Raw genomic sequence first — 14,206 nt, forward strand, 5'->3', positions numbered from 1 at the left:
TGAGCAGAAATACAGAGGCTACACTGCAAGATGCAAACCATGGCAAAGGTGATAAGCTTTGGATCTTGGGCAGTTCCTTTATGCCTCCTTATTTTGCTGTTGCCATCACACTGATATAGGTTAATCTTGGTCTCATCTGTCCACAAGACATTCTTCCAGAATTCTGCAGGTTCTTTTAAATACTGTAATTTCCACATGTGTGGCACGGTTAACGTAGTGGTTAGTGCAATGCTGTTGCAGCGCCAGCGATCAGGACCAGGGTTTGAATCCCGCACTGTCTCCTCATGTCTGTGTGGGTTTTCCCTGGGAGCTCCAGTTTCCTCCCACCATTCAAAATGTACTAGGTATGTGGGTCAAGTATGATCGGGCAACTCAGGCTTGTGGGGCAGAATGGCCTGTTACCGTGCTATATGTTAAAATTTTAAAAAATTAAATCAAAGTGTATACAAATAACCTTGAATAAAATCTGGAATGTGCACTTTAATTAGATGTAAATTGTTTGATTATAAATTTTAAGCTGTGAAGCACAGAGGCAAATAAAGGAAAAAAAGTCTCTGTCCCAAAAATTATGGAGAGCACTGTAGGAGAAGAAATAAGCTATTCACCCCATTGAGTGTGCCCTGCCATTCAATCGTGAGCTGATCCATTTTCCCACTCAGCCCTACTGCTCAGCTTTCTCCCCATAACCTTTGATGCCCTGGCTAATCAAGAACCTCTCCTTTGAATACACCCAGTGACTTGGCGTCCACAAGCACCTGTAGTAACACGTTCCATAGATTCACCACCTTCCGGGTAATGAAATTCCTTTGTTCTAAATGGATGACCTTCAATCCTGAACTTGTACCTTCTTGTCCTAGACTCTCCCATGATGGGAAACAGCCTTACTGCATCTACTTGGGCAATACCTTTCCACATTTGACATGTTTCAAAGAGAACCCCCCCCTCATTCTACTAAATTCCAATGAGTACAGATCAAAAACAGTCAAACTTTCCTCACATGATAATTCCCTTTTTCCTTGAATCGTTCTTGTGAATCTCCTCTGAACCCTCTCTAGCGTCAGCACATCGCTTCTTAAATGATGAGCCCAAAAATGCTCACAATACTCTAAGTGAGGTCTCACCAGTGCCTTATAAACCCTCAATATTACATTCCTACTCTTATATTCTAATCTTGAAATTAATGCCAGCATTGCATTTGCCTTCTTCACTGTCAACTCAACCTGAAAGTTTACCTTCAGGCTATCTCCATGAGGACTTGCAGATCCCTTTACACCTGGATATTTTCAGTTTTCTTCCCATTTATTTCTTCTACCAAAGTGCATGATTGTACACTTTCAATAAGGTTGCTGCTCATTCTTCTAAACCAATGGTTTTCAAACTTTTCCCCCTAAACTTGCATACCACTTTAAGTAATCCCTATGCCATCAGTGCTTTGTGATTAGTAAGGGATTGCTTAAGGTGGTCTGTGAGTGGGAAGCGAAGGTTGAGAACCACTGCTCTGGACCCAATTGTTACTGAAATATTTTGCTTGAAACCGTGCACATAACAAGTCAATTAGGTATGATTAAAACAGTGGTTTTCAAACTTTTTTCTTTCCACTCTCATACCACATTAAGTAATCCCTTACCAATCACATAGCACCTTTGGCATAGGGATTGCTTAAGGTGGAATGTGAGTTTGGGGACAGTTTGAAAACCACTGTACTAAGCTCTAATGAGTAAACACCCTAAGAATTTAAAATTTCTGCATATGACAACACTTCATTGTAGTGAACCTTCTTTGAATTTTCCTTAAGTAGGCATATCAAAGCTGTTTATAGTACTCTGGAAATGATCTCATTGGTATCTTGCAAAGTTGCAATTAAAAGCTCAGGCCAATGTTTCAATATTTTATGCTTGCTTATTCTGTTTCATAGTGTTGTAACTTCCTCAAAAATTTTTTACATTTCAATAACCTGTTCTTTTGATTATCCTACAAAAATGAACAATTTCATATTTTCCAATGTTCTATACCATTTGCCAATCTTTTAGCAAATTTTTGCCCATTAGTACTTTTGTTTTAAAGAAATTTTGTATTACAAAATATTTCTTAATATTATAATTAATTACATGTAAGAGAATAATTCTTCCATTTCTCATAATGTTTATTAAATAACATTTTATATTATTCTTTCTGGTTTTAGAAAGCTAAAAACCTTCAAGAACAGGCCATTGAATCTTCCAGGATCAAGGAAAAAGAACATGGCTTCATTTTCCACCATCCTGAAATTACAGGATTAAATACAACAGTAAGTAATTACCACATAGAAAACTCATAGATTTGATACATAATTGTTTCTTTCTTCACAGATGTTGCTAATATGCTATGTTAAGTAATAATAACAGGTAAGTACATTATATTTCACTATACATTAATTCTACTGGGGACTGCAGGAGGAGTGAAGATATCTTCCAATGAGATATGTCTGATTAATGGTCATTGACTACTTATAAGATAAAATTGATTTTCTGATCATATTTTGTGCTGGGACCTGAAATGCCTACCTGTTTATTGTAACCACATTAAAATAATTCATAACTATTCAAATTTACACAATATGTTGCCTCACTTTTATCCACCCATATAAAAAGAATATGCAGCTCCCCAGGTGTGCATTTTTTTAAATTACATTTAAGGAGCTCCGTTTTAAGGGTTGAATTTTCCCTTAGTTTGTTAAAAAAAAAATCCTGGTTCCATGAAGTTGGTTTGACACTATTTTACCATGTTTTTACCAAGAATGAATTTGCCAATCATAATCTCAGAATATCAGAACCATTGTTGAATCTTTAAAGAAATGTAATAACATGTTTTAGTTCATTCAGTCTTTGTATGTATCTGTAACATGTGCACAATTGAGTATTTTTACCATTTGTTTTATTAAATAATCATATGTTATCCTCAGCAATGTACAATGTAAGACCAGTGATGAATATGTGTGCTTTAATTTTGAATTAGGGTTTCTGGGGTCGCTTTGTCACATTAGAAAGTACACCTTCACAGTTTTTAGAAGATTCATTATCATCTATATCTCTTCAAGAAAAGAGAGCTTCCATAAGAGATGGAACACTGAAAAATGGAGATGCTACCAAGAATATGAAGAATAAGTCATATTCTTTTACTGTAAAATGAGTGCAAAATATCAAGTCAGGCAATGAATCAATTCAGGCTGTAGGATGTAGATTAAATTGTATTTGATTTTTAGTTCATTAAAAGAGAAAAAAATTCTGAGCATATTGTTTATTGATCATTACAATCATTTGAATATAAGTGAATTATTAAATGGAGGAAACTGAAAAAAAAAACCAAGTAAATAACGAACTTTGTGGCAATGCAACAACCATGTTAAGAACAAGCCAACGTAACATTTCAATTCTGTTGAAAAGCCTTTATCAGAAAAAGGAACTTGCCTGAATATTTCACTGATTCAGTTAGGTTCATTTTTGTGTTTTGTAAGAATGGCAAATTAATTTGAACTCTATCTAATGTTAGGCTCTTTTATGGATGTTTGGAATCAGGTGATCAAAGCATTAATCACCAAATTCTTTCAATATGCCATGTTTCTCCAGTATTGTAACCTTATTTCTGAACTGTGTTTTCATTTTGGGATCTGGAACTCGCTGTGTGACTGAACAATAGAGGCAGAAGCTACTTAAAATAATACATATGATGCACTGTAACTTAGAAAAGTACCAAGTGAAATTCAGAAGATAGACTTGCCTTTTGTGACTTTTGTAATTCTATTTTGCCTTCAAAACATAGTTTATTGCAAAGAATCATCACATATCAATGATTTTGAAGCAAAACATATAGAAAAATATTGGGCCAAAAATGCTATTATGTCAGGAATACCTAATTTAGAAGAAGGCATCATCAACCATTTCCAGGTTGCTCTGGAAATTTGACCAAATATTTCCCAGTGTGAGTTATGTTTTCGTATCAATATGATTTGCGTGTCAAAAGATATCAATCACTGAGGAGCTTTTGCCAGGAAAATTAGACCATGTTCTAAATATGTTGTAGAAAATTCCTTGGATAATTAGGTTTATTAATCCTATTGAAGAATGGGACTACACTGTGATGTTCAATTATTTACCTTCTTTCATTTGGATCTCCCACCCATAGATCTCATCTATAATCCTCTGACTTCCTTATCATACCCCACTTCCTATACACAAGGTCTGATTTCTGGCCAGCATAATATCTACTCCCCTATCCTAGTAAAGTCCTCAAGAAACAATATAATTCTGTTAGCTTTCCCAATTACATGACATACTGTAGCTGTCTACCAGCGTTTTGTCAATTAAAAAAGAGCTCAGCAATATCTCATTATTTTGATTTACCTTTTTTCCCCCAAAGTGTTTCCTGCCAAAATGGATAATTTTATATTTTCCCACATTACACTTCATTCGGTGAGTCATTACCTACTCATTCAAGCTATTTGTATTCCTTTGTCCTCTTCACAATTTGTTTTCTTATCTGTCCTTATGCCATCTGCAAAATTAACAACCATAACTTCAGTTCTTTAATTGAAGTAATTTATATTGTAAACAGTTGAAAAAAACATAATGATTCAGAAACACCCGAGGCCCTCAAGCTGAAATTCATAACAAACCAGACATTATCATAACTATTCCTTACAACATCTTCACTTTTTTCAGTACATAATATTTTCCATTCCATAACATTTTACTCTTTCCACTATTTTTCTGATGAATTGGAGAGTATTAGCTCTATGGAGAAATTGGACAAATTTGGAGTATTGGAAGCTAAGGAAAAGACTGATTACATTTTATAAAAATACAGGAGTATTTTACAAGGGTAGACTGAAGTTATGGTTGTTAATTTTGCAGATGGCATAGGGATAAATAAGAAAACAAATTGTGAAGAGGACAAAGGAATACAAATAGCTTGAATGAGTAGATAGTGACTCACCGAATGAAGTGTAATGGGAACTTGACTAGGAGAGGGGAGTAGATATTATGTAGATATATTAATCAGACCTTGTGTATAGGAAGTGAGGTATGATAAGGAAGTCAGAGGATTATAGATGATATCTATGAGTGGGAGATCCAAATGAAAGAAGGTAAATAATCGAACTTATCACAGTGCAGTCCCATTCTTCAATAGGATTAATAAACCTAATTATCCAAGGAATTTTCTACAACATATTTAGAACATGGTCTAATTTTCCTGGGGTAGAAATGTCAAATATTACAGGGGATAGTTTTAAAGTGAGAGGAGGAAAGTTTAAAGGAGATTTTTAAGGCAAGATTTTACACACACAGGCAAAGGGAACAGAGCATTTGCAGGGAGATGGGATTAGTTTGAGTGGCACCATGGTCAGTGCAGACATAAAGGGCCAAAGGACCTGTTCCTGTTCTGTACTGTTCTATGTTCCATAGAAAAAAAACATTGAAGCCCCACAGTTGGTGTTTTCCCCACTGGAAATTGCATTTAACAGAGAAAGAGATTCCTACCCTGGAATTGTACCAGTGGTGCAGATCCAGCACCCATAACTGACAATACTATATTTTTAATTTTCTTTGGCATTAATGGAAATGAAATTCAGATGAATGGCTGACAGCCTCTAATTCTAGTTGTTAAAAATCTACTGCACAATTTTCTGAAGAGCAAATGTTTCTAAACGTTAAATTAGTGACAAATAAAAAGATTTCTTTGCATCACACTTTCGCATTATATCTAGATCTGTTTGGTACCAATTGACTCTGTTTGATCATTTTTTTTAAAACCACACATGTTGGAAATTGGAAATAAAAATAGAAAATGTTGTAAACTCTTAACAGGTCTGTTGTCTGTGAAAAGGGAAGCAGTTATTGTATTTTTCATCAGAATTGGGAAAGAAAAAGAAGTTTGTAGAGGTAACAGAGGTGGGTTTGGGTGCGTGGACTGACAATAAACACACCAGCAGTGCAAGTATAAGACAGCTTTAATAAACTAATATGTACATTAAGAGGCCTTGTCTCTCTGCAAGACGAACCAGGAAGACAAGACTGTAGCTCTGGACTGCTTTATATACAAGGTCACCGGATGACCCATGGTGACCTAGTGATGTAATTGCATATCACCACAGATAGGATGAGACCAGGTAGCCTAATAAAGCAGTTAAGGGGCCAGTCAAAATGTATCAGTGGGGAGGGGGTGTAGGTTAATTGGGTGTAAATTGGGCAGCACAGACTCGTGGGCCAAAATGGTGTATGTCTAAATTTAAAGATAAAACTTCTTTGTCTGTCTAGTGTGTTGCTCATTGTAAGGCTTTGAAGCCTGTCCAGTAAGGCCAGACCACACAAAATAAAAGGATAAAAATAGAAATTCTGAGCCAAAATGATGTCAGGCTAAAGTAGCCAGTGGGCACTTGCAGGTGCCGGATCCCTCGTGTCCATTCAGGTATGAATGGAGAAGGAGCACCTGCTTGACCAGGGGGTCAGACTTGTGGGTCCTCACATGTTTGCAGAGGAGTGCTGGTCCCGGAGACGTTAGCCTCGCTGGCAGGGATTCGGCAGTCACTGAGTTATTTAGGGAAGGAGAAAAGGCATTTATGAGGGGTGTGATTGGTAGCTGTGCACAAGAGCGACCATATGGCATGGAGCGCCTCAAGGAGGGCCTTTTGTCAATAGTCGACGGACCAGCCTTTCGACCTAAGGGTCAGGAGTCCCTACCAGATGACCCTGTTTTCATGCTCCACCTGCCCTTTGTCCCTGGGGTTGGAGCTAGTTGTGCAACTAGCTGTGGTCTCACAACGTTAGGTACTGGTACAGCTCCTCACGCATGAAGCTGGACCCCTGGTCACTGTGAATGAATGCAGGGTATCCGGACATGGTGAACATCTGCATTAGGGCCCTGATAATAGAGGCGGTGGAGGTGTCAGGGCAAGGGATGGCAAAGGGAAAATGGGAGTATTCATCTATGACTGAGAGGAAATAGACATTCTTATTTGTGGAAGGCAGTGGTCCCTTGAAGTCAATGTTGAGTCACTCAAAAGTCCAAGTGGCCTTTACTACATGGGCCTGTGGTGGGGGAAAGAAGCATGGTTTGCACTCTACACAGACTCTGCAGAACTCAGTCATGGTCCGGACTTCTTGGACTGTGACTTATGAAATGGTACAGGTGCGTGACACCCGGGTGGCAGAGGGTATCATGCAGTGCCTGCAGTTGTTCGGACTACACAGTAGCGCAGGTCCAGGAGAGTATACTGGATCTGTTACAGAGTTCTGTGTTGTATATTGGCCTATGTGTTGTGTGGTTTTATGTTAAAAAGTGATAGTTTGCCTTTAAGAGCCAAGGTGAAGGTGGACTGCTGAGAGAGTGGGAGACGGACTGAGCATGTGCAGAAAATTATCTAAAAATTTCTGGACATGGACGATAAACCACCAGTGGGAGTGCTGTGGAGGGGAAGAAGGCCCAGAGTATGAGTCATTGTCTGGAAGACAGTTTAGAATGTTGGGATTTCAAAAAAGATGAACATTCCAAAGGCAGTCAGAAGGATCCGGACCAAGCCATTGTTCCTCTCTCTGCAAGCAACACAAGAGAACTTCGAATTTTGTTCTCTCACTCTCTCTCTCTCTCTCTCAAAGATCTTTTTACTTCAGTTGAGATCGAAGTTTTGTGAGTCTTGTGTGTTTTGTGTTTGTTTTGTGTCTTAAGTTTTTCTGTGGGCTGGTTGGAAATATAACATAGTCTTTAATTACATATATTTAGGCTGGGGAATTTATTAGTTTTACACTGTTATAGAAATTTGCATAGTATCCAGTGGGCATTGTTATAAAAGGGAGGATTTTGAATTAAAGTTTGAAGGTGAATTTTTTTTGTTAATAAAGTAATTGTTCATCTTTACCCCTGTGTGATATGCCTTCTTTGTGGTTGCTGGTTTGATCTTGTAACAGATGTCATAGCTGAAGATGGCCAGCTCAACTCTCCGATGCAAGGTCTTGTCATTTTTCATCTTGCCTCTGTGGGTAGTGCTGGTCAGTGAGTAGGGTGAACCTTCTGCCTGCCAGGTAGTGGCACCAGTGGCGTAGTACTTCAACGATCGCCTAGGCCTCCTTTTCGATGGAGGAATGACAGAGCTCTGAACCGTGGAGGGTTCTGGAGAAAAAGGACATGGGTCAGCCCCCTTGATTGATGATTGCAGCAAGGGCGACATCGGAGGCATCGCCCTCCACCTTCAATGGGTTGACCTTGCCAACAGCATGCATCGTGGCATTGGCAATGTCCTGTCTGATGTGGGCAAAGGCGACTTGGCCCTCGAGGTGGAGGGGAAAGGTGGTGGCTTGGGCCAGTGGGAGGACCTTGTCCGAGAAGCAGGGGACCCACTGGGAGAAGTAAGAGCCCTAGGTACCTGTGGATGGCCTTGAGCATGTGGGGGAGGGGAAGTTCCATTAGGGGGCGCATGCATTCAGAATTGCGACCAATAAGACCATGTTCGACGAGGTACCCTAGGGTGGCAAGGCAGGTGGTGCTGAACACACATTTCTCCCTGTTGTAAGTGAGGTCCAGAGAAATCTCTCTAGGTTGGCATTGTGGTTCTGCTGGTTGTAGCTGCAGATGTTGACATTGTCCAGGTATGGAAAGATCGCTTTTAGATTGTGCCAGTCTACCATGCAGTCCATCTCCCGCTGGAACACAGAGACCCCATTTATGACCCCAAAAGGAACCCAGCGTAACTGGCGGTATAAGGTTTATTGGCATGGATGGGGAGCTGGTGGTAGGCTGACTTCAGGCCATTCGTGGAGAAGACCCTGTAGTGGCTATCTTGTCAACAATGCGGGACAGAGGGTAGGCATCCAGCTGGGTGATGGTGTGGCCATAGTCGATGATCGTTTTTGGTTTGCTGCCCCCTTTTATGACAAGGACCTGGGCTTTCCAGGGGCTGGTGCTGGGCTCTATAATTCCTTCTGGCAGAAGCTGTCTCACCTTGACTTTGATAAAGGTCCTATCGGCTGCACAGTAGCACTTGCTCTTGGCAGCTATGGACTTAGTCTGGCATCAAGTAGTTGAAGAGGGATGGAAGGAGGGGACCCATAGTGTGGAAAGGCCGCAGGTGTACTGGGGGGCGATCGCTGGGCTTCATGGTGTGGATGACGAGTTAGAGGGGAGTGGGTCATCGAAGGCAAGGGTGAGGCTGTGGAGGTGACACTGGAACTCTAACCCCAGGATGACGGGTCACAGAGCTTGGGATGACCAGGAACCTGAACCCTTGATATGTTCCCCCCCCCCCCCCCCCCCCGCACCACTGTCAAGTTCACCGAGCAGCACCTGAGTGTGGTGATGGAGTGGTCCTGGACCATGAAGGCAATGGAGAGAAGTTTGCTGGGTATACCTTTAATTTCAGCGTACGGACTATATTTGGGTGCACAATGCTCTCATTACCTCCACTATCAAACAGGCATTTTATTACCTTCGCGTTGACAGCGATGTCCATCATTGAGCACCCATGTCCTTGGGGAATTCCTCTGTTAGTGTGGTAGACTCAAGGACAATCTCAGGGTCTGAGTGCTGCTCCCCGATGGTTGCAGTGAATGACGGCCAGTGGATGCCCTTTGGAGCATGGGGTGCGGCGAGTGTGCGGTTCAAACACACAAATGTTGACCATATCATCCGGTCAGTAAGTCAAGCGAGTTGGGGTGGTTGAGGTCCAACTGACCTATGATGGCGATGCCCAGGGGACACGTGGTATCAGTGCGGTCGGGCGACCCGACCAGAAGTGAAGCCAGAGGTGACATCTTGGTGCAGGCAGACATGACGTCTTTGGTGCCGGTGGAAGTCGGACAACGAAAGATGGCGGCACCCATGGTGAGCACACTGTGGAGGTGTGGGTGGACAGCCGGCCGGACATGATGTTGACAGTGCGGGCAGAAGTGGCGGGCGGAGTAATGGCGCTGTCCAGAATTTGCACGTGGCGATATCCGGGACGGGGATGGGGGGGCTCCCAGTTGGTCATGGAGGGCTGCAATGTTCCCAGTAGGTCTGGAGAGACACCCCTTAGCAAAATGACATTTCTTGCCGCATCGGGAGCAATGCGAGTTCCTCGCCAGGAAGCTCTTTCAGAGCACCTGTCCGACCCACACCAGGACCTGTAGTACTTACAGTGGCGGACTGCGTCAGCAGCAGCCGATCGTCCCTTCCGCATAGGGCCCCTCAGCGACTGCTGTAATCGGTGTTACCCAAGCCAGCGGTTGTGGGAGTCAATCATTGAATGTCTCTACATGGTGAGTTGCAGCTTCTAGGGAGCAGATCACCTCCATGATCCTGGTAGAGGAAGCATTATTTCAACAGTCTCTGTCCAGTTGCCCTTGACCACAGCCCTCGCACACAGGCTTCTCAGATGAGTCACTCCATCTCCCCTTGAGTCACTCCAGCTTCGATCGTGCACAGGCGTGCTAGCCCCCACAGGGACCCCAGGTAAGTGTTTGCAGTCTCACCTGGCTGCTGTACCCTGATGCTGAGCAGGTACTGGGCATCGAGCACATTTGTCAGAGGCGAGTATTGCCCTCCAGGACAGCCATTGCTGGCTCGAAATCCATGCAGTTTCAGATAGACTGAAAAGCTCGAGGGCCCAGTTTGGTGCAAAGTACCATGAATTTCTTCTGGTTCATGTTGATGACCTCAGCCTGCCTCTGGATGATCACCTCAGTCTTCCAGATCTCGAATGACGCGAGGGCATCTGGGTGTTGAGGGTCGATATCCAGCCTCTCAATAGTGAGGAAATTTTCCATGGACCTTTTAAAATTTTGAGCTGATTAAATTGTGATGTGCTGTGGTTCAGCAAGCAAACACAAAACATGAGAAGACTGTACTACAGGCTTTAATCAGCACAAACTCTGCACACTCATGTCTTAATACCTTGCTGGCTCCACATGTACCTGGCTATCCTCTGCTGGTTCACATGTCCGACTGACCCCAGGAGGGCCAGCTCAAGTCTATAGACAGGCCAGTAATTGACAACCGGCCAGTTAGGGCCAGCCTCCCAAGTTACCTACCTGCAGGTACAGTGGTTGCCCCCTGCAGTAGGCTGGTAGGAGTGCGGCCAGTGTGGATGTATCACCACAGTGGGTCACTAAAATCATCGTCAGCGATGAGGAGGTGGATATCTTTTGGTATCTGCTCGAGAAAGACTTGTTCAAACAGTAAACATGGTATATGGCCGTCTGCTAGTGCCAGCATCTCGTTCATTGAGGCCGATGGCGTGCAGTCACCTAGACTGTCCATGTGGAGTAACAGCAGGAGAGGCCAAAAGTACGGATCAGGAGCCCCTTGTCAACCGGTGGCTGGTGTAGGAAGTCGATGATGTGGCCTGCTGTTTCCTGATCGAGTGTACTTTGTGGTGTCCAAGATTATTTGATTGGCCTGGAATTGGGCTTTGGCCTGTTCAAACCAGACCTGTGGCTGCAAGGACCAGAAAGTTGGCAGTTTCAGTAAAATTGCATTCTGCGTGTTTGGGTCAGTCATCGTTGGGTCCAAATCATTTGGACCATCGGGATCACCAATGTAGTCGCACTAGGCACACAGTGAGCGAAAGAACCATGGAGAGTCAAAAGTGAATCAAACCAAGTGAATTTAATAGATCTTTCGCACGGGTTTAAATCCCTCGGAGCCCGATGGAGCTTGCGATTCCTGGAACCTTTACGACATCAGCTGCCAGGCAGTGGGCTTGTGCTGCACTGGAGCTCTCACAGTCAGATCTGCCGTGGACTTGCCCGCGACTCCGTGAGCTGGTTCGCCTGTTGTAAGGGCAAGCCATCACAGCAAACATACCACAGTAGTTGATAATCAGACCAATAATGGCCATTTATCTAGCATCTTTATTGTGGAAAAATCTGAAGGTACTTTGTTACAGTTATTTTTAAAAATGTCAAGACAGACAAGAATTTGAGCTGATGACTTGAACAAGGAGTGTGTCTTATGTAGAATTTTAATGGAGAGGAGAGTATTTCTTGAGAAGGAATTGAAAAGTTCAAGACCTTAGAGCTGAATGCACATCTACTATTAAATTCAAGGATTTGCCAAGATCCCCAAATTATGGGAGCCCAAAAACTAGGGTAGATTACAAAGGTAGGGAGGGGCTAGTCTGGGGAGAAATTGAAAAAGGATGAGGTTTTAAATTGAGACATTATTTAACAATGAGTGGGTATAGTTCAGTCTGGGTAAATGGTTTAGGACACAAGAGGCAGAATTTTAGATTACCTCAAATTCATGGAGAGTAGTATCGAAATGGCATTGATGTCACAGATATGAAGTCCGATTTCAAGGTAATCTCATATGGCACCAAGTTTGTGAACAAGCTGCTTTGCTTTCAGATACTTATGAAGGAGATGGATGGAGTTTGTGACTAGAGAAAAATTTATGGAATGAATTAACACAATGACTTCTATCTTCCTAATGTTTATTTGGAGGAAATTTTGCAAATCCAGTCATAGATTCTGAATAAAAACCTGATCAGTTAGAAGTAGCTAAGGGTCTTATCACTGTACCAGTAGAAAATTAAAGTAATAATGATGAGATTTTATCATTTGCTTAAGTATAGTATGTAGATGCACCAAAATTCTTACTTGCTGCAGCAACATGGATAGATCAACAACCACAGAATAAATTGTTACTACAGTGTACCAAGGTAGAAAAAGAAGTCATAAATATAAAATAATATTTGCAGTTGGAGTGAGTGCAAGGAAAAAAAATGTGATGTTGTTGGATGGGATGGTGCTGAGGGACTGCAAGTCGATGAAGAATGGAATGAGACCAAGGATGCATCCCTGGAGGACACCAGAGATAACATTATGAGAGATGGATGTCAAGTCATCATTAGTGATAATTTGTCCAGGGCTAGCATCAAAATCCTGTAGTGCTGTTTCACCATGTCTTAGACTGCAGGTGAATAGGAAAAGACAAAGAGGACATGTATAAAATGGTATTCAAATCAGTCACTCTTACTGTTCTCGAAAGGTAGGCAATGGCAGATTTATTTTTTATTACCTATAATTTTGATTTGCTCATAGTAACGTAATCAAGGTTTTTCAGTCACGAACACTTTTGATTTGTCACCTCTCCTAAGTTGATTAAAATGATAACATCTTTCAAATGCCTGACTAAATGTTTACAAAATGTAGATAACTACTTAACAAAATTATAGGTTATAGAAACAATCTTTCTGATAGTTTTATTCACTAAATTCTTTTTATTCTGATAACATAAAAGTAAAGCTATTATAAAGCATTTATTCTAACCAAAATAAAATCACATCGTAATCATCCATCAAAAATACAAGAAATTGAATCTTCCATATGGCATGTACATCAAATTAATTTCTTACGATAATCAGTAGGAGCTGCTAATCAAGTTCTTCCTGAATGGCATTTTACACAGGATGGAGATAAACATGTTTATTACCAAGAAGTGACTCGTGTGAAATGTTTTGGATGAATACCAGATAGCAATTTACTTCATGTTATTGAGTTCCTCTCGTACCAATGACATAAATCTCATGATTAAAAAACCCTGATCATACTACTTTCTATGGAATGAGAAAAGGGCTATTATTTGTTTGTATAAACTACTTTGTTCTGAAGGAATCTTCAGGAGAAATAGAAGTCTGATAACATTGCCTCAACATGACTTTGACAGCAATCCATGGAGGTTTGTATGAAAACATTCCAGTGCAAAGAAGGCTTGAGGAACCTCTGGTTCTCATTTTGTTTTTTTTTTCCCTAAGCTGTCCTTCCATTTGAGGATTCTTTCATTCAGCATTAACTCTGCTGTCAAGGACTAAATCCATCACTCCAGCTCAATCTCTTCAAAAACTTTATCCTGAAGTTTTCATTTCTTAGCCACCTCCTATTACAATTGACCTGTCAACAGAACTATTTTTTAACACATGATGAGTTTTCATTTATGTATCCATCACATTCTACTTCTTTTCCTTTTCAGCAATCAAGTCACAGATGGGCCAAAATATCCCTTGACCCTCTGTCAACAAATCCATCTTTTTAAAAAATACTTGATTACACCTACAAAGTAGAACTTTGTATCTGATGGAAGGTTACCAACCTGAAATGTTAACTCTGTTTCTCTCCCCACAAATGTTGAGTATTTACAGCATTTTATTTCAATAAAATCAGCCTTCTCTCTCCACTCTACTGTCCCCCCAACCCTCCAC

The 14,206-nt window shown here is 41.4% G+C and overlaps 2 long non-coding RNA genes across 2 annotated transcripts; one reads left to right on the forward strand and one right to left on the reverse strand.

Annotated features, from left to right (window-relative positions):
* The first annotated feature begins 2,186 nt into the window (after positions 1-2,186).
* Positions 2,187-3,270, forward strand: LOC138751681 (uncharacterized). The gene is made up of 2 exons (XR_011350120.1): positions 2,187-2,287; positions 2,995-3,270. It is a non-coding gene; the product is annotated as an uncharacterized lncRNA (long non-coding RNA).
* On the reverse strand, positions 3,210-10,096 carry LOC138751683 (uncharacterized). The gene is made up of 3 exons (XR_011350122.1): positions 9,455-10,096; positions 7,892-8,142; positions 3,210-4,530 (listed from the first exon to the last, which is right to left on the reverse strand). It is a non-coding gene; the product is annotated as an uncharacterized lncRNA (long non-coding RNA).
* Between the last annotated feature and the right edge of the window lie 4,110 nt (positions 10,097-14,206).

This window comes from Narcine bancroftii, chromosome 1 (genome assembly GCF_036971445.1).
Source record: "Narcine bancroftii isolate sNarBan1 chromosome 1, sNarBan1.hap1, whole genome shotgun sequence".
Classification (NCBI taxonomy): Eukaryota; Metazoa; Chordata; class Chondrichthyes; order Torpediniformes; family Narcinidae; genus Narcine; species Narcine bancroftii.